General features: G+C 44.2%; 1 long non-coding RNA gene across 1 annotated transcript; it reads right to left on the bottom strand.

Annotated features, from left to right (window-relative positions):
• Nucleotides 1–10,225: 10,225 nt before the first annotated feature.
• Nucleotides 10,226–13,331, bottom strand: LOC125940351 (uncharacterized). Its single transcript, XR_007463572.1, has 3 exons — nt 13,253–13,331; nt 12,103–12,240; nt 10,226–10,300 (listed from the first exon to the last, which is right to left on the bottom strand). It is a non-coding gene; the product is annotated as an uncharacterized LOC125940351 (long non-coding RNA).
• Between the last annotated feature and the right edge of the window lie 12,913 nt (nt 13,332–26,244).

The following is a 26,244-nucleotide window of genomic DNA, read 5'->3' as shown; positions in this document are numbered from 1 at the left end:
CAATATTCTAGTTGACATTAAGCGGAAGAAATGGAGCTGGGCAGGCCATGTAATGCGTAGGATGGATAACCGGTGGACCATTAGGGTTACAGAATGGATACTAAGAGAAGGGAAGCGCAGTCGAGGTCGGCAGAAAACCAGATGGGATGACGAAGTTAGGAAATTTGCAGGCGCAAGTTGGAATACGCTGGCGCAAGACAGGGGTAATTGGAGATCGCAGGGAGAGGCCTTCGTGCTGCAGTGGACAGATGATGATGATCAGCACATGCGTATAAGTTCTTAAGAAAGGTAAGCGGACTGACTTTGCCTCCCCCGAGCACAATACGAAATGTGTGCTCATCTTACCAGCTAGCCCCACAGGCAGTCTCCAGGGAGCAGTTTTCTACAATTTGTCGCACACAGATTTAAGCACCTGCAGCCTCATGAGATTTGTGTTACGTTGATGTTAGATGAGATTCACATTGAGCCTTTATTTGACTATAAAGGCGGGAGCATATGTGGTGCTGCTGCAAATTCCAGTGACGCAGCAACATCAGCTCACCTTTTTATGATTCAAAGTCTGCTGACATCATTTCTAGAGGTGGCCTATATTCTTCCAGTGAAAACATTGACTGGTGATGATCTCCATATCATACTGAAGAAGGTTATTTTGCGTCTGGAAGAAATTTGGTTTAAGGTTGTGGTGCGACAATAATTCGTTGAACAGAAAAGCATTGATGATGTTTAGTGAACACGCAAACTTCGAATTCTATATCGCCACCCTGCGGACCCATCCCGGCAGCTCTTATATGTTGCTGACGCAGTGCACTTAGTGAAATGTATAAGTAATAACTGGATTCACCAAAAAAATGCAGACACCAACTTCTTCTACCCACACTTTGACCTCTCTAACAACAGCGAAAACCCAGACAGCATTAGGAGTGCCTCATTCAATGATTTGCGAGAGGTATACAGACTGGAATCATCCCAGCTTTTGAAGTGTGGGTATGGGTTAACCTCCAAGGCACTAAATCCCAGAAACTTGGAGCGTCAGAATGTTAAACTTGCATTGCAGGGATTTAGCCCACATGTTGCTGAAGCCCTTGTAGCCCACCGTGAGGCAAACTTCCTCTATCATGCGGAAGAAACATCAGACTTTCTTAAAATCATCATACGCTGGTGGAGCATCGTGAATGTGAAGTCACCGGAGAAGGGCGTAGACCATCGTAATGTGTTTGAGCAGCCAATATCGTGCTTGACAGATGACCTACAGTGTGTGTTCCTAGATTCCTTCATCACGTGGCTTGATGTATGGGAGTTCTACAGACATATACTGGTGGCCTCACTAAAGAGACACTGAATGTGCTGAGGTTGTCTGCAGACTCGCTTTTGGAGGTTTTAAAGTACTGCATCAGAGAACTAGGCCACATATATATACTGCTTGGAAAGATACAAACAGACTGCCTAGAAAGCCGCTTTGGCCAGTACCGTCAGATAGCAGGAGGAAACTACCACATATGAATTAGGCAAGTTTACGAGACATAGGGGAAGATTCGTTTACAGAACCCTCTGCCATAATGAGTTCGGAGGACCTGAAAGGCATCGAAGACACAAGACTTGTCAGTGGCACTTACAACTTTTGCATCACTACCAGAGATGCCGACCTTGCAGCACTAAGCGCAGATATGCCTGTCATAGCATACGTTGGTGGTTATTGCGCCCATGTAGCAATGAAGGTGCTTAAATGTGAAAGCTGCCACGAAAGCCTAGTGTCGATAAACAGGAGGCTGAGCTGGAAAGCCACCCACATTCCTTACTTACTCGATTGGACAGAGGTGGCTTGAAACTGCCGTCTCCGTTTGTTGTTACAGTGGTAATGCATACTGAAGTTGTCATCAAAAAGCTCACAGAGGAAAACCACTTTTCTGAATTTTTACAGGCACAGAACCAAGATAAACTTGTTAGGCCGCTCACTTTGCAGTCCCTGTCCCAGTTTCAAGAACTGACAGAATCTGCAAATGGCCACACATGTGAGCTCCTAGTTACACTAATTGCAAACTGTGCCACGATTGTGTTACTAAATAATTTATGTAAGCTTATAAATGATTTTAGCGTGCTGAAAAAGAGGAATGCGCGAAGAAAAGGAAGGCACGTATCTTTGTGGGCAGTCCTAAATGCTTTTTCACATCCAGTTAGACATCAATTTTTTGCTGTATGTTCAGTCGAAGTGATATCTTAATTACTAAGATGAACTGTAACTAAGCATTGGAGGTCAAACATCACCAACCTGCTGTATATAAAGTTGCAATGGCTGTAAGAGAGACTAACTGCAAATAAACATTTGTTCGGTCACCTTGTTGTCTACGTTCGGTTGTTTGATGGAAGGTAGAGTGGCGTTTCGAATATTTGTAAATGTGGTGCAGCCTTCAACACCTGCCGCATATATTGTCCGCATAATAAGGAAACAAAAGTAATAATGGTGCAGTAGTGATTCAAAATTATCTGGTCAACGGCTGCAGTTCACAATTAACCATTATATTAGCCCTGTTGCATAGCCAGCGCTAATTCATGGAATCAAAAACGGCGCTTTCATTTTCGGGTCACTGACATGAAGAGCGCCAAAAAAAAAAACGAGGTCAGTATGAGCACAATGAAAAAAAAAACGTTTTGCATGCGCCTACTTCGTCGACCGCACGAATCGCCCTATTGGTGGGTCACGTTTGACATTGAAAAACAAGAGTTTGAACGCGCCCGAAAATTATACACTGAGTTCACATGACGCAGAGATAGGCCGGATGCCAAATCACTTCGCTTGCTGGTTGTGCAATGTTCGTTGCTGAAAACACAAACCAACTGACATCTACAAATGCAAGAGGATTTCATTCGTCTTTGACAAAGCCCACCTGGGGCTCTATTCTGGACACCCATGGCGGCTGCACGGCCGCCATTATCCGCCATCTTGGCTGTCTCATTGGCTGTCCAGAGGTCACGTGTTTTGAAATTTGTGCCGGGAAACCGAAGTTTTGCAAAATGCAATTTTGCGTTTTCGCCAGAATGACGAAACGTGACGTGAAGCTGCAAGTTTTATCGAGTAATACTTTTTTGAGGTCCTTGGAACCTATATTGCGACTTTAGCGCTTCAAAAAGAAAGTGGACGGTAGCGTGCAGAAGCTCGTGCAATGCATCTGCAATTTCGCGAATATGTGATGGCGTTCCAAGATAGCCGGCATGTCAGCTTGTTCATTGGCTGAAGGAATATGCCGTGAGGAGCGTCACAGGAAAGGCCGTTTCGTAAACGTCAATTTGACTTTGCGTGGCGTTGCGCTGGGCCGCCATTGCAGAGATTGCAGGGATATGCAATGACAGTGGAGAGGCATGCGTATCGCCGCATTTTCCCTGTCATTTGAGGCCATAAAAATCTTTTGTTCACAACGCGTGTTCATAGCATTTGCATCGCTCTCGGGTGGTGTTGGCATTTGTGTTTTGCCCCATCATTTTTATTAAAAACACGTTTATTTGAAATAATAATGGTCGAAACTAGCAAGCTTTCTGCGACATTTCGCACTTTTCACTATTTCGTTTGTGTTGTAATTAATATTAATGACTTTTCGCGTCATCAAATGCTATGACAACGGTGACATTTTAATTTACAAAAAGAAATGTACGCAAGACGGCGCCTTGAAGTTTCCTCTCACGGTGCGAGTAAGCAGCGAAGTGCGCAAGAGATGGCAGTGCCAGCGCATGCGTTGCGCGAGCGGATACCTGTGGCGCGCGCAACGCTATCGATGATATTCGGCCGCTTCTCAGCCAGACGAGTCGGGCTGAGTCACTTGCGGATCACAAGATAGCGATAACGCGGCCTTGAGCTTGCGCTGATCATCACTGGCAGGTCGCGTAAGTTGTCTCAAGGTAGAAAGCAAGCGCGTTGGCGCCTAATATACGATGACTCATTCCGTTTCCCGAGGACACACATCCTAGCTAATGAAGCAGACGACAGCCTGCGCGCATGCAGACGACGGAAGTGAGAAACGATTTTGATGGAATAATCGTACGCTTTGAGCTAGCTGCTTTATTATTACTGGGGAGGAAAACTGTTTTGCTTTATCAACCACGCTATGTTCAATGCTTACATTACAGTTTCTTAGGCGAAACGTCAAATTTGCGTCACGTTAAAAAAGCAAATCGGGGCTATCGGCGCCATTTTGTAAGCGTCACGCGTACGTCAAGCTTCTAAGAAAATGGCGGAATGTCCAGAATAGCGGCTCTGATCACGCCTGACCACAAAAACGCACAGAACATGGCAGCGTACAAGCTCAGCGCAACATACAAACGGCGCCACGGCCGAATACAGCCGCGCGCGCGGCCGGAGAGCCATCTGCTTCCGCGTCGTGACGTAGCCAGCGTCATAGCACGTGACGCGCAGGCCTGGAAGTTCTAGTAGGCGTTAGTTGTGCCAGACGCTCGAGAGCCACGTCGTCCGAGCCAGCGAGTATCATCCGTGGTGACTGTGGCAGTCTCTGCAAAAACAACTCGCGAAGCAATGGCGGTTGACGCTCCTCTGACGCTTGGTGGTCCAGTAGCTGACGCATTCGGTGGAGTAGTTGCGAGGGACGCTGGTCAACGAGCTCTTCATGAGACAGGAGTTGTTGAAGCCTGCTCTGTTCGGACACCTCAAGACGTTTCAGGACGGTGCGCTTTAGTTCGTCGTAGGCCTTCTCCAATGGAGTGGAGGTGAGCACATCGTCTATGGCGTCAGCGATGTGGCAGTGCTGCAACGACGTAGAGGTATTTCGACTCCTGCGATTTGATGCGGCGAAGCTGGAAGTGGGCCTCGACTTTGATGAACCACACCCCGGGGTTTTGGGTCAGAAATGAGGAAGCTTTAACTCCGAGGCGTTGGTTGTGGATGAGCTTGAAGTGCCTTCCTCGTCTGACATGGCTGCTTTTTTCCAAACGTCGCGAGTCACCACTTTGTAGCGTACTCGCCCCAAGCAGGAGCGAAAAGAAGGCTACTGTACTCCTTGAAATTTGGGACAAGAACTAGTTTATTTGCCAAGAAAAACATGCTTCGAAAACGATAACACAAATGGGCGTGTTGGCTGCGTATCTCTCGCGGCGTGCCGGAGATAACGTGAGACATGTTGGCAGCATATGCACCGTGCGTCGCCGGCGTACGAATTGGTATGCGCACACAATTAAAAATTATCATGATCAACGGGATCAATGCCCGCTACAAGAGCACCAAGATGTAGGCGGCTAGATAGATAGATAGATAGATAGATAGATAGATAGATACAGTATACTGTCAAAGTGGCAAATGTTCGCCAAGAAGTGCTTCGCACTTAAAACAGGTCACGCCTGTTGGACGTACTCGCGGCAGCATTCTTCAGCAACTTTCGCGTTATGTGTCTGCGCACCAAAAGATTGTGAAACGCGCCATTGCTTTGAAGGGTGTAGTGTGAGGCTTGGGCTGGACGCAGGAAGACTCGCATTGTAGGGAACCGTTTATTGCTGGCTTGATGTTACATACACATGACACCGACTGAGCATTACAGCAGCAATGGCTTCACCGACTCGCCCATGGCGGGCAAACAAACAAAGGATGAGGCTGCCGGAAACTAAAGCAGGCAAGGTAGGTGACGATGTCGGCGCGGCTACTTGCTGCGCAAGACACGTTGCGCCATCTGTAGCCGCCCAGACCAACTAGGCCAAGCACACATCACTCACAATAGAATCTTCAATAATGAAATCGTGTCATCGCGCGGTGAACCAGAGTTTCATTGCACCGTCGAATAGGCTGCAGGCTGCTGGTTACCCAAGTGTGGTGGTAACGTCAGTCTCTGAGGTATTGATTCAGAAATTGAAAGGAAAGCGTCGGAAAAGTAACTGTGTTACACAAAAGAAGAGGTCGGAAGTTGTGCCGTATTGCCATAGAGTGGCTCACAATCTAAAGAATGTAGCCTTTAGATACAAAATCTCAGTAGTGTTTTCTGCTCCTCAGAAACTGTCAAAGTTGTGCAGCCGTATTTCTAAAGCAAGTAAAAAAAACAGATTATGAAAAGAACCAAGTGAAGGTTGTAGATTTTAGCATCGGTGTGGTATATAAGATTCCCCTGTCATCTAGCAAAATGTATGTAGGGCAGTCAGGCCCCTGTAATAACGGGTGCCTTAGAGAACATGAGCGATCCATACCGATCGACAGGTGCAGGTTCCCATTTAACTCAGCATTGTAAATTATGCAAGTGAACAGCTATGTTTCACGATACTTCGATTCTGAAAAAGAGCCGTGATACCACAGCCTGAGAATTATCGGAAGTTTTTTTCATACAGTCACTGGGTTCGCAGTGCATTAGTGTGCCGTCTTTAGCATTGTACAGCACTGAATATTGTTTTCTTTTATTCTGTAACTTGAGTGCGCTCTGGGTGATCTGATGCTGTGGTGGTTGCTGCGCATGGTGCTCACTGCGCATGTTCTTCTGGATTCTGCTCTCCACAAAGGAGTTACGTAATAAAATGATGTCAGTTGAGAGTAGCGCCGTTGTTTTGCGCTAAACAAAGTAATTTTGACTAGGCTACCCTATTTTTGGACATTACTGTGACACAATTTGCCCTAACTGTTTTATTTTAAGCAGCTCAGCGTATGCGCTTGCAGCCGACCTTTGTTTATTGTCGTTCACTTGCGTAACAATATCTAGAAGGAATAGCTGCCGCTATAACGGTAAAAGGCAGTTCGCGACAATGTCTTGCATGACTGATTGTTGAGATCAGAAAATATGCAGGTCGATGATGGGCATATTGAACACAAGAAAAAATGACGCATATAGGGTGGCACAAAGTATTCTGGTAGGTGACAGTAGGAGACCACAGAATTAGGATATTCTTCGTTGTGCTGCCATAATTGTGCGTTTAATTTGTCGGTGCTGTTGATTGAAAGAAATCATTCTCGTTGCAGAAGCGAACGTGGCCGGTGTTTAACAAACTCTGAGTCAAGAAGTTGGCCTCTTCTGACAAAAGCAAGCTTACGCAAACCATTCGTAGAGGGCGCAATTTGTTGCAAGAACCGCCACAAAGAGGCTATAACCACAGAATTTGTACCGGTAAGAATACTTAACCATTTCATCATATAGGAATCGTAAATTTATTTTCAAGACAAAAAAAGGCGTACATTACATGCCGCCTTGCATAGAAATCATTTGATTATTGCAACATGTGGAACGCAGATTATATTATTTTATATTAAATACGTCAAATTAAAGTTTAGGTGATGTTTTCAAAATCCATGCATGATTGAAAGTCGCCTGACAAACGTATGTAGACACGACGTGGTAGGCGAGATGGTCTTGTCTGTTCTTTTACCATTTTTTTCGTTACGCTTACCTTGTCTACAGGATTATAGCGAATACTATAATATAAAGAACTGTATCTTGGTTTGTGCGACCACAAGCATCGATGGCGAGAAAGCATACCATATTTATCCTGCTTCAGACAACACCATTTGTGGAAGTTCGGAAAGAACGCCGCAGGTGAGCTTGTAATTTACATATTTTTATCCAATGCTTTAACCTAGGCTTTGAGACACTGACACGAAGACGTTAAATAGGTGGTGTTGTCAACACAACGAAAACTCGCACGTGTGGAGGCACGTATTTCTCCTTATGATGACCATGAACCGTGAAACATGTGAAGCCGCAAGTGAGAAGAATATTACCCGGAAGTTTCAGCGGAAAACCGAAAACAACGTGTTAACTGTGCCTCCTGCAAGTGTGAGGCACGCTTCTCGGCGTTTAAGATACTAGCAAAAAGTTAAAGTAAGGATGCACGAGGACTAATGAACGCTTATCCCATAATGAATAGATTAGATGCCTGTGTGAGTAACACGTCGGTATCGCTGTATAAGTATGACATCTCCGTCATGTATTGCGCTGCTGCTTATTAATGCGCTTCATCGCCTTCTGGCTGCGTAAGCGCATTAGAAAGTAGGCCATTATGTGTTCTCTTCCAAGAAATAGCCCATAAACTTTGTTGGTAGATTGCGCGCGTCCTCTCAATATATACCTGTGTGGTTGTCTTTTCTGGCGTAGAAGCTCATGCTTTTTAAACACTGTGACAGCTGTTCGTTGAGAATGTAATTTTTACGAAGCGACAAAATAAACAACAATGACCTGTGCAATCATGTTCAGTTTGGTTGTTGCCTTCGGAATTACCCGGCCTGCTGTTTAACTGCATATTATATTCTGCTGCGGTGTACGAGGTGGCGGGCTCGATTGCCTATTTCGAGCTCTGGGAACAAAGAGCGAGTGCCGATGCCACAGAAATGGATAAATGCAGTTCTGCTTAGTTTTAGGCGACCAAGGTTGTCTCAAATATTAAAAGGTACGTTTATATGGGCTCCCTCATAAGCCGTACGTTACGCTGCTGTGTTACCGCACAGAACTAGCTCTGATTTTATTCTACAAAGTTTCCGCTTGCGCACAGTGCAACCTACACTTTCCTTTTGAAAGCTCGTATGCTATCCCTGTGAGATTTAGAGTCAAAGAGCCAAGACGCAGGAAGAAGGTGGTGTGATTTATAACAACACTTGCCACCCATTAAACACCAAGTCAGTTCAAATATAAAACACCCGGTTTGGTAATGACTAAACTACACTTTTTTTCTTACCGATGTGCAGGTATGCTTTCACGGGATCTGCCAATATCTCCCACCAACACCAAAACCTCTTCACCAATGGTTCAAAGAACGCATTAAGGAGGAGTATGAAATGAGGGAAGCTATAAATACAAAATGATATACTGATTTAATTTGTCATGCTCATTCCGCGCACCTAAATCATGTTATAAATAAAAACATATTACGTTTTCAGCGGGACCGGTATTCCTGAGGCGACGCTGCAACATACTCCGTGTGTATTAAATTTGTGGCCTTTAGCACTTTTTTTATCCGAAGGTAAATGTTTCCATGTTAGGCGTCAATCATGGGGTACACTGCCGATTTGATTTCTGGTAAATCAATGCCCTTTATTTTGCAGGCTGTCCTTTCATGGACCATCGGGCTGGCTCCGGCTTGAGCCGTCACCGCTGAACTTTTCCGGATTTGCTGGCGCTGAAGTTATGCTTCGAGGTCATCTTCACTGGTGACAGCGACGCCGTTTCTTCAGCATTGCCTATTACCGCCCAGACATGTTTGTTCTCTTGCCTAGCAACTACGAGGCATTATCAGCCTGGACAACCTAGCAAGACAGCTCCAACAGCCAGCACCGCATCATCTGTTCGAGCATGCCGCCGCTATATATATTTTTATAAATCAACGCATTTCTTTCTGCAGGCTGTCCTTTCATGGACCATCGGGCTGTCTCCGGCTTGCACCGTCACGGCGGAACTGTTCTCGATGCACTAAAGCTGAGCTTGCACGTCGCGGTGCTTGTGATGACACGGTTTTAATGTGTAAGCATTCTTTGGCGAGTATCCTGGAGAAACCGCGTATTTTACGTAACGCCTTATAACTGGGAAATAAATGCGTAATTGCTCAAGTTAAGACAGTCAACCGTTATTACAGTGTAAGGGTAGATGATTGGTAGTTTTAAAATTGAATAAAAATGGTCACGTCGCCGTCAACTCAACTCGGACATTTGGTGCAATAAAAGAGTAAAAAAAGATAAAAGTAACTGATTGGTAGATGGGCTTTGGCAGAAAACGTGTTCTGGTAGCGGCTAGGCTCCGTTTATATGATCGCCTTGAAGGGGTGACATCCCAGCTAGCACAAAAGCGATAGAAAACTGCTTCCATACCGATTCGCCAAGACTAAATGAACGTCTGAAAGACGCACTAAACAATCCGCGCAGTCGGTTTAGAAGGTGATAAACGGTCGTATATCGTTGCTAATGTCCGGCGGATATGACTATTGCAAGAAGTTCTAGAATCCTGCTTAAAGTAGTTTTGAAAAATTCCGTCTTGAAATGGGATTTTGTAAGACCATTAGAAGCATTTAAAAAATAGAGATTGAATCCTGCTACAATCAGGATTTTGACATCCGTTTTTTTTCACCCTCCCCTCTAGCGCCCACCTCGTCTCCCTTTCCTTCCCTCTCCCCATGCCCCTGCGGCGTTTCGCCGGCCGGCGGCATGCAGGTTTGCGCTTGTGCAATACACGAAACACATACAGCAATAACATTTTTTATTGCAAAAAGTAAACACGACTAGACAAGCTAGCAATCAACATTAAATATGAGTGCCTCCGGGTGACGTCCATTACAGGTATCGACCTTGATAAACCTGGTTTCGAACAGGCTGCTGGGCTGTAGCTCCTTAATTCAGCAGGTCTTCTTACTGCAAAAACATTAGGCATGTGTAAAACGTATATTAATTGAAGCACACTTTTCTTAGTGAACGTATAGTTTTTCAATGCATTGGCAATAAGCACTGCAATATATCTTGGCAATGGGCAGCACTACAATATATTGGTCCAAGCACACAGTTTTCGAGCATTCCACCTTTATTAACATGGTTCTAACATTAACCGATCACAAGTGAAATTCCCTTCTGTTGCCTTGAAGACATACTTTACATCTAACTGAAGGTGTTGCATGTACAATCGCCAACCAGTGTAAGTGTCGGCTATTTTGCTAGCTTTCAGGAGGCTGTTGTCTTGACTAGTTGGCGACTGGTAGATGACAGCAGCCTCCTAAACACGTGCGAAGTAGGTGCCAATTAGCATTCAAAGAAAGGAATAGATAATGCATTTCTGATAATGTTGTACGAGAAAAGAGGTAAGTGTGGCTCTGCAAAGGCACAGCTTCAGTGTGACAGCATTGTTACACCACCGCAATTTTATTTGCCACAGATGACATAGCCAACTCAGAAATGGCGCAGGCTTGAGCATATACCTAAACACCAGTCTATCAAACACATCGCATACTTCAAATTGAGCAAATATATTGCGATTCCTTAAAAAATAAGACAGCAGACGAGCGCAACCTTAAGTAACAGCGACTATTTGCAGAACGGCTGCTTCAAGCATATACAGTAAGAACTTCAGTTGCTGTAATTAAACCATTAAAATGTTGCACGCCTATGACTTGCCTGTTTGAAAACCTCCACACAATAACATTGCCAAGCACTTGTAAAGAATTTTTTTTACAAAAACAGTGAGTCATCCACACACAAGGTGGGAACATAAGCCGTAATTTTCCACCCAGTTTCACTAACTTTGACCTTGGTGACATAATTATAGTTACGGAATGGGTTAAAGGTTAAGCTCGTGCAGTTTATATATCAATTATGATCTAGAGTGCTTGCATATGCAATTTATTGCTTACACCGAAATGAGCCCACACACTAAAACCCACACATGGCGCGCGGCGACGATTTCATCGCCGTTGCACTTTATACGGATTATCACGGCGACGACGACGGCGGCAAAAATGCGCTTGGAGTGCCCATATAATTTCTATCGCAATAAAAGAAAAAGAACCGCGGCGTAAATTTCTCTCTCTTAAATGGCATGGTCGCCGTTACGTCGTCGCGCCGTAACACGCGTGTTCGAGTTGATGTCTCAACGCTGCGGCTGCGACGCAGAGGAGCTACGACGGAGGCCCAGTCCCGCCAACGAAACTGCTCACAACCGGCCAACGCTCGCTTCAACGGCAGGAAAAGAAAGGGAGAGGGTTAAGCTGGCGCCGGGCCGGCGGCGGGCGCGCACGGAGACAGTCGAAGGTGGGGGAGCTACGAGGGAGTTGAGAGGGAGAGTGAGGGGAGCCACCGAAGCGACGGGGTCACCTCTGCTCAGCCAAATCCGCTTCCCTGACGCCCTCCTCCCTCACCTTTGACGTGTCCGCGCGCGCCCGGCGCCGCCGTGCTGGCGCCGCCCGCTCCCTACAGCATCGTTTTCTGCGAGCGTTGCTCGACGTGGGCAGTCTCGTGGCCCCTACTCGCCATCTGCTTGCGCGCCGTGATATCTAACGACTCCATTCGTACGTCGTGCTGTGGTGCACGAATACTTCAGAAATAAGTCTTTCCTTTAATTAGAACAAACTTTCGGGCTCCTTCGAGTTCGAATTATCGAGATACGACTGTATATGTATCACGCTGAAAATTTAATTCGTACGACTTTAATATGAAATAACAGTTACCTGGGTTCTTGGAGTTCAGGAGTTTCGTGGTGGCCCTTTGGGCGGCGGCGTTTTCGTCTGCCCATTTGGCACCTGTAGAGGGTACATGATCGGTGTCTTCACCCTCACGCGCCTTCTCTCTTGCACGTAGGTATGTGCCTGCATAGTAAGTTACAAAAAACTCTTTATTGTTATGCTGATAAACTCGGAGTATCTATGTTTATAATGTAACAGCAGTGCCTATTACAACTGTATATTGGAATTTTTCATTTTTTAACTGAATTTTGTTACTGCACAGACTTGCAAAAAGAAAACGCCAGTGCGACCTCAAAATTTATTTGTTGCCAAAAGTTATTAGTGAAGCCAAAAAATGTTAGGTATCCTAAAAAAAGATGCTGTAAATAGCTACACTGTCGGATTATGTTACAAAAAACAAGGCAACAGTGCACTACATGCAGGGTGTTTCATTTAACTTTAGCCAAAGATTAAAAATATGCAAGTGCCACGTGCCAGGACAGAACCAAGGTAATGTTGGAGATACTCAGATTATTTTTTGCATTCCGCCTAGTTAGATAATTAGTTCTAATTAATTAATTAACTTCTCAATTACTATAGTTAGATCAAAAGTGTCAATGAGAAGATTGTAAAGCAACATGAGAAACCCCTGATACCGCTTTCTGTTTCTCAATATGAGCTACATAAAGTGTTTTTACAAGTGTGAAAGGTGCCTGCCAATACACGCAAACTGCCTCGAGCGGCCAGTCGTTCGGCAGTTTTGCGTGTATTCGCGGGCACCTTTCAGGCTCGGAAAAACACACGAGTGATCTCGCACAAGAGCGTTGACGGAAGAATGCTGTGGCTACGCGAAGATCGTAGCACGTCTAATCATTGTGCGCCAAACGGGAATGCCATCGTCTTCCTAACAATCAATGGTCAACGAAACGTCGCAGAGGTCATTTTAGACAGCTTTGGCAAACCTGAATACGCATACAATAAAAGAAACGTACGCAGACGTAAACATGCCTCTTAAACAATATTAGAGATTGCAGTTAAAATCAAGGCGCTTTCATTGAAAAACTTCATTACCGCCTAAAACTTCCACCTAAAACTCCCGCCTGAAAACCGTAAATAATTAAACACGACAGGTGTCAAAGTGGCCGTGACTACTTACGTGAGCAAAGAAGATGTGGAAGGCAGTCTGGCGCTCCGCAGTTCATGAACGAATACGCGTCAGGAACTTAACGGCTGGTCCTGACAAAATAACGGTCAATGTAACGGCGGGTTCAAAAGTTACGCAATCTGGAGGGAAGCTGCGCGGAGAGCGCAGTCCGCTTGGCTGCTCAGACTGCGTCGGCGCAAGCGATGACGCCGATGAGCCGTCGCGCCACTCCTCGCTTTGTCAGGTAGCCGCTATGACACGTCACGGCGCTGCATCCTCTTGCGACACACGCTGCTGCAATGCAGAAAAATACTCAGTGTGGCTTCGTACTCGGTACCTGAAGCACAGAAATGCTAGCTAATTTAACTAAGAAATACAAAATGCGGCTGCTACCATAATGCTAGCGCCACCTTACAAAGATAATTTGAAATAACAAAAGTCGAACTTTTTAATGCCTCATTCTTGGCACTTTGCGGTAGGTAGGTAGGTTCCTAACTCGCTTTATAATACAAACAAGTGATGTGCAACCTATAATGGAATCGAACTTCTGCCGTGGGTCACAGCAGCCGGTTCTCTAGCAACTAGACTACGGTGTCTTTTTCTTCCTTTCGGTCAAAGTAAAACAGGTTAACCAAACAGACAAAACGAAAACTGCGACAAACAATATCAAAACATTTTACAGTTTGAACCGTCAGTCTAACTTGGCTGACATTGTCATTTAACATTCTCTGAGCGTTGTCAAGGGATCTACCCTCGACAGCCACTCAGGAACACAGCAATCATGCGTTCTAAATTTTCCTTCACAGAAAAATGGCAATATTCGCCAGGAGGGACAGATCGCGTTGAAGTGTATCGCGGACTGTTCAACAATGTCCTCGCGTCGATGACAAAATCAACGTCGAAAGTGGTGCTTAGTTTCCGGAGAAGTTCAGAAACTGGGACAAGCGGAATTCGGTGACTTGTAACCCATCATAGCCATCCTTGAAATTCCACAGATTTACGTGGACAAACACTTGCCTGATTTTCTGCAGATGATGATGCATAGTCCGAAGAATCTCCATTTTCGATGCCCGCGCTCATAGGAGGGTCGTTTTGTGGAACAAAATATTATCTAAAAATGTCTTGCGTGTGTGCTTCTGCATTTTCTCCTTTCAAGGCAAGGTCACTTTCGTGAAAACTGTCCTCGGATTAAGCATCCTCATGTGGCGAGGATACTTCACTAGAAGCATGGTTACTACTTTCATTAACCTACCATGATACTTATTGGACGGTACTCGTGGCAACAGGACTGGCAGATATCGGTTCGTCATTAACTCTACGCCTCTTCTGACGGTCTGAAAGGTCAGCGTAACTTTTCTTCTTTATTGTGGACTTCATTATGAGCATAAAGAGCAAGCAGCTGCCCCTTCAGTGCTCACTCACCACAATGCAAACACCCGCGCCAGGGTTGATTGCATTCTCTTCTAACAGGGCGAAGCAAAAACAAAAACCAATGTCCGTTTTTCCCGCCAAAAAGCGGAAGAAAACAACAACAAAAAAAGTCAATAATTGTAGGCCGCTAGAACAAGCGATTTTAAACGTCTTCTAAAATCCGCCTCATAGCAAGATTTTTCCATCCCAATTGAATCCTTCTCGATGTTGACTTCTTCAATCTAGATTTTTGACGGTCAAGGCGAAATATCCATGAATAAGAATGATTATATCTCTTTTGTGCTAGCTGGGTACTTATATAACCTGTTAGCTGTCGTCTGCTTCTGCGATTTGTTACAGCACTCGTGCCGCTATTTCGGCAGCCACAGATGGTTTACATTGTTAACGCTGCAGAATGGTATATCGTAGTCAGCAACACCGTTTCTTTAGTAATGCCTATTCCCGCTTGGAATGTTTTCTCGCCTGGCAACCATGAGCTATTATCAGCGTGAACGATCCAGCAAGACCACTTAAACAGGCAGCGCCACATCCTTGGTTCGGGCACACCGCCGTAATAATGCTTTTTTTGAATCAATGACCTTCGTTGTACACGTTAGTTACCTGGCGAAAGCTTCTTCCTTTCGTTATGACGATCCATTTTTTTGCGGTGGCGAGCCGCACTGACTTCCTTTGCTGTTGTAGCCGAAGGCTTATGAAATGCAAATTTTGTACTGTTTCACAGTTAATGGATGCATTTTTACTGATTTTCTCGGGAGACATTGAATTGAATGCTGGCCCTACTATACCCTACTTAGAAACCATACCCGTACTTAAGAAACCATTGCCGGCTCTTGCTTGTTTGGAACATTCGCAGAATTATGAGCTAAAAAGTACTTAACAAAATCCGAATAACTTAAACCAAGATCGAGAACCTCATTAGTAGCGCATCGTTTTGTGCTGATGTTCCTGAAAAAAAGTTGCAGTGGCTTAGCTCGGCTATGCCAGAATATACGTAGCGTTAGCAAAGGTTCAGCTGATTATTCTTAGCTTTCCTGGTTGTCTCCTACGCTGAACCGCTAATTTCCAGGCAACTACTTCGGGATCCGATGAGTCAAGCTTCTCCGTTCTTCTGCGCTGTTGAGCAGCATTTGCGCTCTCCTTCTCCATGGCTATACCACACTGGCAAACGCCAGTCAGAAGCGCAGCGGCTCCAGCGCAGTGTCAGACGGCGACTGCACAGCGAGCGCGCGCCGGCGCCAGTGCGTCTACCACGGCTACGACGTCACTCCTCTGGAATGCGCAGACCGGCGGCGGTGAGTCGCGCGCGGCGGCGGCGGAGTGCGCGAGAGGTGCCGGCTCCGGTGGCTCCGGTGCGCAAGCCGTGTGACATCACTGATCCTTGCGCATGCGCAGCACGGCTCTCGATGTGCCGCGCGAAACGGGCTTGGCTAGGCCAGTGTAGCTAACGCTACAAAAAAAAAAAAAAAACAGTTGGACACTATAAAAGTGCCGGAGAAAGCTCAGACTGAACTCTCAGCACAGATATGGCAAAGCTATCTTCATAAGTCAGAGCTCTAGCAGTGAAGTATGATGACGCTGAAAACCGTCTTTGTAGGTCAAATTTATTATATTTTGGAAACTGAGATAGGAATGGTGAGTTTACAGACAAATACTCTCTTTTTGAGCTCAAATGCTTGATATTATTGTCGTTATCTCTGACAGCCAGCGCGCACACAGGTTGGGGCGTTCTTGACAAGGAAAGACCGCCCCATTATAGTTTACCTCACGCGTTTGAAAGACAAGTCAAATATTATTTCGATTGCTTCCAAACAGAAAGGATCGTGGTTCTCGATCCGCGAAGATTTTTCAGAGAAAGTGCAAATAGCTCAAAGAAAGCTTTGTTCATTGGTCAGCAATCGAATAACTTCATTTAAGATTCGCTTCAACAAATTGCAAATTGGCATTAATCACTACAATATGATACCAAACATGACTGCGTAGTTAAAATCAAGTCATACCAATGGGAACTGTTTCCAAAATGATTTTCATTGCCAACCTGTCATCATGCTTGTCGTACTAGAGCTAAAAAACTTTCGCCATCCTACCATAATGTGTGCGATAGGGGAAAATGTTCGTAGTTATATTACAATAAGAGACAGCGCATGTGCTTACGGAAGATAACACTACTGACATCGCTGTTTTCACTGAATCATGGCTATATCCTAAAGCGAACTTGGTTTCGATTCCAGTGGGACGAAACAACCAACATGAAATTCTCTGCGTTAACATATCCCTTGCTTCACAATCAATTTTACTCGTTTCGTGCTATCGTTGGCATGACTGCGATATTTCATTTAATAATGAGGTTTATATACTTTTATTACACTTGCAGTCGCGCCTTTTAAGCACATGTATTACTATGTGGAGATTTCAACTTTCCTGATATTTCTATGGTCTGCTCTTACTGGAACCCGTCGCTACAAGTAATATTACTTAGATCTTATTCTTTTGTTTAACCTCTGGCAAACAATAACAGCTCCAGCTCCTCGTTCTAATACTGTCGACCTTATTAATGTTTCAAACCGTGATATGATTGAATCACTGCAGTGTATAAAAGGGCTTAGCGACCACAACCTGATTCTCTGCGACATTTCTATCATGATTCCCAACCGTAAACTTCTGAAAATATTTATACGCTACTACAGCAGAACCTCTGTTAAAGCAATGAACGCTAAACTTGAGATTTTTAATCACCAGTTCTCCCGATATGCAAATTCTGGGTATGTAGATAAAAACATGTTACAAGACAAACAGAAAATTGTTGATGTTGTAGATGCTCATGTACCATTAATTTGCATAAACGGTGATGTCAGCAGGCCCTGCGTCTCTAGTGAGATCAGATGTCTATTGAATACAAAGAAGTGTCCATTCCGAGGCGCTAAACGAATAAACTGTAGTGCATTGCGCATAATGAATATATATATATATATATATATAAACTGTAGTGATAAATTGGAGAAATACATTGAGTGTCTGCACCGATATAGCATTAGCATAAAGTTTTCAAAATGAATCTGGATCTTCTGGATGTACATCGTATACACCTTAAAAAATGGGGAACATACTTTCGCTGAAAAATGGTGCACTTACCAACATTCATCTAACTAATCCTGATTAATACCCAGTTCCTGCTGAAAACTCATCCGATGTTATGAACTACTTCAGTTCTGTTTTTACTCGGGAATCCCCACTTGCCATTGCACCTCTACCAAATTAGAGTTTTTTTCGAAATGTATCCTATATTTATTACTGCTGAAGGAATTATGACACTTATTGATGAGGTCAAACTATCCAGAACCCCCGTGCCCGCTTACATTTCATCAAAAGTGATAAAGAGCAGTAAACTGGTTTCAAGCAAAATTCTACAAATTTGTTTTTAAGCAATCATTTTCTGATAGTTCTATTCCTACGACTGGAAAATTGCAAACTTGTTCCTGTCTTAAAATCGGTTAACCTTTCGGACCCGTCAAATTATCGCCTAATGTCACTTAGCAGCTTCGCTTGCAAACTCTCAAAGCGCAATATATATTCAAATATTGCTTCCTAGCTTTTTAAAATCTAATTTTTCCTTTCCGAACTCTGTGCTCACGTTGGTTTGGGTGGGAATTCAGGGCGCAGGATCCTTTCCCAAGCGTGTCACACCTGAAGAAAGCCGAACGCCAGGCCGGGGTACGCTTGTACTCATTTGAACCAATGGGTGCCCGGCAGCGGTGGGAATCGAACACACAACCTCCTGCAGCCGAGGTGGGCGTTCTACCACTAGGCCACGCCTTCCAGGCAAGGCCTGTCGTGTGATACATAGCTGTTCGAATTTAGAACTGATCTTCCCCTCAACCTGGCTTGGTTTCTTCTTTTCAAACGGGCGTGATCGACATCGATTTCGCTAAACTTATCCAGCCCGTAGCCCATGTTTGTGTCATAGCAAAACTTTCTCGGCTTCATATTGACCCTTTAGTACCACCAAGGATTGAGTACGTCTTAACTAATCGTTCATGGTTCACTGCTATTGACAATCCGGAGTCTTATTTGAGACGTAATTTGACGTCTTCCTCAAGGTAGAGCTCTTGTTACTCTCCTGTTTTTCATGTTAATGAATGATCGCCCGAATGATAACTCCTCTTATATTTGACTTTTTGCGTTCTTTATTGAAGAATTACTTTCGGTAGTGATCAGTCTATACTTCAGAAAGTTTTCCATAAAATTGAAAATGGGTGCACTTTATATCAAATGTCTTTAGACGTGTCTAATTGGAAAATTATGCAGGTTCCTCGTAAAAGCCCTAAAGTTACCTATCCTAATTCTTATAAGTCATTAAATATCGAGAAAATTGATTCCTATCACTATCTTGGAGTAGCAATCACGAACAACATATCCTGGCCAAATCATAAACTCAGGCGTGCTGCCAGTGCTTCAAAGTAATTCAGAAGATCTCTCACTCTCTCCCCTCTTTACATTCCTCAGCTAGCCTACTAAACCCTTACCAGCTCAAAAATTGAGTATGCATCCGCCATCTGGAGCCCCCACCAAGCTTATTTAGCCAACGAGTAAGAAGTATTTCACAATCAAGATTCATGGTTTATCACTTCTAAATATGATAGCAATATAAATATTATCAACACCACATGACTCGTTGGTCTTCCATCTTTGTCAATGCGCCTCAGCATCAGCCGTGTTCCTATGTTCCAGAAAATATACTAGAATTTTCCAGATATTCATAATGCTCTACTGCTTTCTCGTAACCTTACTTCAAGCCGTCTTTTGAATTCCTGTAGCTTTCCGCGACTTCAAAGATCATCCGAAACCTTTAACCGATCCTTCCTACCAAATACTCTTGAAGAATGGAACAAATTTCTCGAGTCTGTTATGATGTCTTTAATTTCGGGCTTTGTTATGAATAGCTTTTTTCTGTCATATATCCTTGACAATGATCTCTCGTTGCAGTGCATACTATTATCCTTACACTCATGCCATTTTCGTTATATCACAGATTGTAATGTATCATGCAGCCCCCCCCCTCCCCCCACACACACACTACGAAAGAGAAGATTGTTTTTTAAAGAAAAATAAACGATGTTTTCGAATGGGTGATGTCTGCTAAATGGGTGCTGGCGTGACGCAAAGGAAGAACACGGTGCTTTTAGTCTAAAGGTCGCAAGTTCGAATCTACGTCCAGTACACTTCATTTTTTATGCTTTCAGTGGCGCCTGACACCTTAAAAATGCAGAGAGCCAGTGGGTCCAGATGCAACCAAACTAGAAAGACCCACTACGCTTGAATAAAGAAACACCCTCACCAGAACAGGAATGTCTTCCCTGCTGCATTGAGCGGCCACCACCTCCCTCGTGACTCTGGCAATTCATCCATGTCCCACAGTTCCGAACGGCTGAGGAGCACCTTACCAAGGTGGTGGTCAGACCTGCGACGTGACAGAGGGTGCTAAAAATCTGTGGATCCGTACAGGGCGCCACTGGAAACTGAACTTGGCAATGTTTAACGCGTGAACCCTCTCGAGTGAGGCTAGCACAACAAGGCTCTTTGAGGAATTACCAGGCATTGCCTGGCATATTATTGGCCTTAGAGAGATTCAAAACTGGTTAGGCTTATACAATTCTGACTAACAGCCACGTCCTCTGCTACAGAGGTCTTTCAGACGAGAGAGAATGCGAGGTAGGATTTGTAGTCGATAAGGACGTAGCAGGCATCATTGATTAATTCTACTGCAATAACGAGAGTAGCAGTGGTCGTAATGAAGCTGAGTAGGAGGTATACACGTGTAACAAATGTAGTACAATCGTATGCTCCAACCTCCAGTCATGATGATGAAGACATAGAATAATTATGGTGAGGAATTAAAGATAAGAAAGGTGCAAGCTCAGTATACTGTAGTGTGTGCAAGAGTGGGGAAAAGGAGGGTGCGCGCGGAACAAGCTATTCGCAACTACGGCACCGACTCTAGGAACACTAGAAGATATATCGGTAGAATTCGCGGAAATGAATAGGCTCTGAATAATGAATAACTTCTAGACAGGAAGAGAGCGGTGTGGATCAGAGAACAAACGGGGATAGCCGATATTCTAGTTGAAATTAAGCGGAAGAAATGGATATGGGCGTAGGATGATAACCGATGGACCATTAGGGATACAGAATGGATACGGAGAGAAGGTAAGCGCAGTCGAGGTCGGCAGAAAACCAGACGGGGTGATGAAGTTAGGAAATGTGCAGGCGCAAGTTGGAATACGCTAGCGTAAGACAGGGGTAATTGGAGACCGCAGGGAGAGGCCTTCGTCCTGCAGTGGACATAAAATATAGGCTGATGATGATGAATGAATAACTTCTTTATGAGTCGCGGTAGCAGGATGTGGACCTGGAGAAGCCCTAACGGAGAAACAAGTTTAATATTTTTCAACAACTAAGCTGTTCAAGCCGGCCGTAATTTGTGGTGCATATCAAGAAACTACCAAGAAAGAAAATAAGCTTTCTTGCCGAGGCGGGATTCGAACCCGCGTACCCACGGTCCCAAGGCGAGCGTCGTAAGCACTAGGGTATACAGCCACGCTTGCAGATCGTGCATTTATGTGAACCATATGATTGCGTTCGAGCGTCGTCGTCTTCGTCCACAGCTGGCGCGTTCGTACGCTCGTGCTCTGCGAGCCCAAGAGGTATCGCGCTCTCAGAGAGCGAGAGAGAGAGAGAGAGAGACGCATTCACGGAGTGGGTCTCCTGGAACGGAACGCAGTGGCGGTATTGGAGCGTGGTGTCCGTGTTGCAAGCTGCGCTATGCTACGCGCAGTGACAGCCGTAAGTCCGAGATGCGCAAAAAAGAAAATCATCTTCATGAGTAAGAAGATGAAAAGCTCGCGCGCACTGCCGGAAAATGCTGGGCTGCGATCATCCAGCTTCACTGTTTCAAGCGTTGTGCGGCCGAGTGGAAGGGTGAGTGGTTACTTTTTTTTCATACTCTCTGCCAATCCCATCATAGTACAGAATGTATAAGTGTTAAGTAGGGTAAAGTGCAGTGACCATATGTTAATGAGGTCTGCAATTTCTCTCAAGTTGAACAGAGAAATAGTAAAATTATTCATGAAGAAGGCGGCTAACTTAGACGCAGCACGGCTAAAAGCAGGCGTAATTCACACTGGTGCTTGCAAAGGAATACGGAGCTTTAGAACAGCAAGATGAAGATAGCAAAGAGGTAATCAATGAAACTGTAACTAGGCTGATTTCCGGAGCAACAATTGAAGTGGGAGGTAAGGCACCATGGCAACCTGTAAGTATATAAGCTCTCCCAAATAACGAAATCCAAAATAAAAAAAAACATGAAAATGTATAAATAAAGAGATCAAATTGAATTAGCCGAACTGTCAGAACTGATCAACAAGAAGCAATGTTCGACATTTTAAGGTCGAAAAGATTAAGGAAGCAGTAAAACGTGGTCGCAGCATGAAATCGGTGTGAAGAAAACTTTGCCCAGGACAGGGCAAGATGTATTTAGTGAATAATAAGCAGGGCAATGTCATCAACAATTTTGTTGATATTGTCGCGGCCACACACGGAGGTTATAGGAAGTTCACGCGGGTGGAGCGCGTGGAGCGCGCGCGTGAACTGGGTGGTTGATCGTACCGGACTGGTCTTCACCTTCCGCTGATCCCTTCGGGTGCTTTCATCTATCCTCACCTTGTAAATAAATCCACAGCTTCGTAACAGTATATTAAAAGCAGCAGAATAATTCTACACTAGCCTGTACACTACCCAACGCAGCCGCGCAACCTTAATTGGAAGCAGTGATGAAAAAGACAGAGAGCTTCTTCTATAAGTAGCGATGAAAGATACGAGGACTTTCCAAGACAAGCCCCGGAGAAAAGCGCCAGGAGAACATGAATTCACAGTAGATTTGTTTAAATATGGAGAAGATGTTATGATTGAAAATCTTGCAGCCCCTTTATACACAATGCCTCGCTACTTCAAGTGTAGGAGAGCACGAAGATTGTCAACATTATCTTAATCCATAAGAAGGGAAACGATGAAGAATTCAAGGTTTCTAGGCCGATCAGATTGCTTTTATATTCTATAAAATACTCACCAAGATAATTTCAAGTATAATCAGGGCTACACGACCTAAATCAACCAATACATCATGCTGCCTTCAGGAAGGGATATTATACAATGGATAATATCCATGTCATCAATCATATAATTGAGAAATCTGTGGAATATAATCGACCACTCTATATGGGTTTCATAGATAATGAAAAGACGTTGGATTCAATAGAGATACCAGCAGTCATGCAGGCATTACGTAATCAAGGAGCACGCGAGGCATACGTGGATATCGGGAGAAATATGTAGAAACATTCCACAGCTACCTTGAAAGAAAGGGGCCAGGAAAGAAGACAATTTCTCGAACGCTACTCACTGCATACTTAGAAGTGTTCAAGCTATCAGGCAGAGAACGATAAAAATCAGCGTCAACGGCGAATATCTAAAGAACCTTCGGTTTTCAGACGATATCGTCTTGTTCAGCAATGCTTAGGATGAAGTGCAACAAATTAATCAGGACATTGGGTGAGAAATTGCAAGAGTAGGGTTGAAGATTATTATGCAGACCATAATGATAATTTTCAATTACCTGGCAGGACAATAAAAATTCAGGATCGCCATTCAGCCTCTAGAGGCTGTACAGGAGTACTTTTATCTAGATAAGTTACTCACAAGGAGCCCTGTTCGTGAGAAGGAAATATACAGAAAAATAAAAATGTTTTGGAGTACATGTGGCAGGCATTACAAAATCCTCACTGGGAACTTACCATTGACATTTAAAATAAAAGTGCAAAATCATTGCCTTCTACCGCTGCTCAGATATGTGGCACAAACGGGGAGGCTAACAAAGAAGCTGGAGAATAAGTTAAGGATCGCGCAAAGTGGGAAGGAACAAAAAATGTTAGGGGAAACGTAAAGAGACACCAAGAAAGCGATGTGGATCCAAGAGCAAACGGGGATAGCCGATATTCTAGTTGACACAAAGATAAAAAGTGGAGCTGGGTAGGCCATGTAATGCGTACGGTATCTAATCGGTGGACCATTAGAGCTACAGAATGGACGCCAATGGAAGGTAAGCGCAGAAGAGGACAGCGGAAAATTAGTTCGTGATGAATTTAGAAAATTTGCAGGTGCAAGTTGGAATCAGCTAGTGCAAGCCAGGGGTAATTGAAGATCGCTAGGAAAGCACTTTTTCCTGCAGAGGATAAAAAATAAATAGGCTGCTGTTTCTGCTATGATGATGAGAAAAAGGAAGCTGATTTGTGTACCTACATTTCCGACGAAGTAGTTGTCACTGAACTTCCTTCCTGTTTACTCAGTTTTAGCGGCAACCCACTTCATCAAGGGTATTTGCAGGGGTAAGCGTTAGTGACCCACGGATAATATTATCAATATTAGCGCGGGTAATATTTATGACAGGTAATATATTGTTATAACCCACGGGTAATATGACCCATGGCCACATCGTTCCTCTGGGTTGTGATAAGAAATTTGATAATAATAGTAATCATAATAATATTTAAAATCATTAAACGTTTCATAGTGCCCTGGAACAGCTACGAATCCTTCGTAATGGCACATTCAAAAGTAATACGCAAGGCAATACGCACACAGAAGGCAAATCTGGTAGTCAAAACAATGTGAGATGGAGAAAGGAATCATGAAACACAATACGAGGAGGCGGGTGTAAAAGGGACTTAATAACATAGCGCGACCATGTACATTTATAGAAAAGACAAGCAAAATAATTCTCAAATATATCAATACAGGCAGAATACTTAATACATATCACAGTATCCAATGCGACAAAGCCGCGCCGAAAACACGGATTGCTGCCTGGTATACTTTTGCGGCACGAAGCGTTGTACATAATCAAGAAGCTTTGGGTAATTTGTAATGTCATGCTCCACTGAGAACTAAGTGGTCTGATTTGATACGTTTTGAATGTAGATGCGTCAGTTCCATATTTGAGCGGGCTGAACTATGTTTGTCACCAGAACACCAGAAGCGGTGCTTAAAAATACATATCAGTTCATTCCGGACACATACTTCAGTCCAAAGTAGTACGATTATACCTTGTGCGCACAAATGTTTTTCAGAGATCATTTGGTCCAGTTACGAGTGGAGAGTGATATCATCTACGTGTGTTGTTTTTGAATGCACATCACATTATACTTATGAAAAACTGTTGCGAACCCATCTAATGTAATAGTCCCCTGCTTGGGCCGCACTGGTGGCTTATATATTCTGTAAACAAATGAAGAAATGAATACACAATACTAGAAAAATACTTAAGCCTCTACGATACGTATATCTTCACTGCATTAGTATTATGCTCCAAATAGCCAGCAAGCTGTAACACTGCAAAATATGAATAGAAATGCCGTTCCTCTGCGCCACAATTTTAGTACCTGGTTTATGGTATTTTGGCTTTTGAGTACCCTGGTCCTCAATTGAGTTGGTGCTATTCAGACACCGAACATGTGCTACATTTTGCGATCCAATAAATCGTCAGAACGTCCAGCTGTGAAGTAGCAATTAGCAATAACGTGAAACACGCAAACACACGTGAAACTTTATTATACCCTCCTTAAAGTTACTAATAAACACAGTGCAGCAACATTTAGGGCGATTTTTTTGTTTATGTTGTTGGAAATGTTAACTGAGCGCCTAAAATCTCATAAAAAATCCAAGCAGTGGGCCTTCATCCCACGAGACCACCGGATTATGATTCTTGGCTCTATGGGACCAACCATCGAGCACTATTGATGTTCATCGCCGAAATTGGCCTACATTTGTATATTTAATAGTAAATGCCGTTGGGCAAACTATCGAATGAAAACAAATTCAGAGCACTTGCACTACTGTGAAGATGGAAGCCAGTGAAGCTGTGACTATGGTGGGTCTGCTATAGTGAATATTGCTATAGTTAATTTATATGTTATCAGTATGGACTATATTGAGCAGCATGTTCGTCAAAGAGCACGGACACCGACACCTTGTTTTTGCCTGGCGCGATGGCCAAGTAGTGTGTTTGCTGCACCAAGTCCGCCCCATCGTCATATAATAGCGTATGAGCCACAATATTCATAGCCGCGGAACATTGCACGGCATCGTCAGGCTCCTGACATCACGAGTCTGGAAGATGTGGTTAAATGTACTTCGTCCCATAGAGAGTCCAAGGGGAAACTGCTGGCAACAGCGCGATCTCTACGTCGTGAGACAATGGGGCACAACAAGTGGTGGGACGTGTCACCGCCGAGTATCGCGACACTTGAGAAAGAGGCATCGGCGGTGGCAATGTGTATAACAATGGGCCACTTATCATCCGTTTTGACACCTGTGCTAAGGCACAACGGGCGGGAAACCGCCACGCACATGACCCCAAATTGTTGTACACGCCGGTCGATCTACGGACGCGATCTGCTGGAACCTAGCAGTTAGCAGCTTCACTGTAAAAAGAAGTCACGTATTTGGAGAAACTTCCAAACTGTTTG

This window comes from Dermacentor silvarum, chromosome 9 (genome assembly GCF_013339745.2).
Source record: "Dermacentor silvarum isolate Dsil-2018 chromosome 9, BIME_Dsil_1.4, whole genome shotgun sequence".
Lineage (NCBI taxonomy): Eukaryota > Metazoa > Arthropoda > Arachnida > Ixodida > Ixodidae > Dermacentor > Dermacentor silvarum.
The sequence above is the reverse complement of the archived record's forward strand: the minus strand, read 5'-3'. Positions and strand labels throughout refer to the sequence as shown.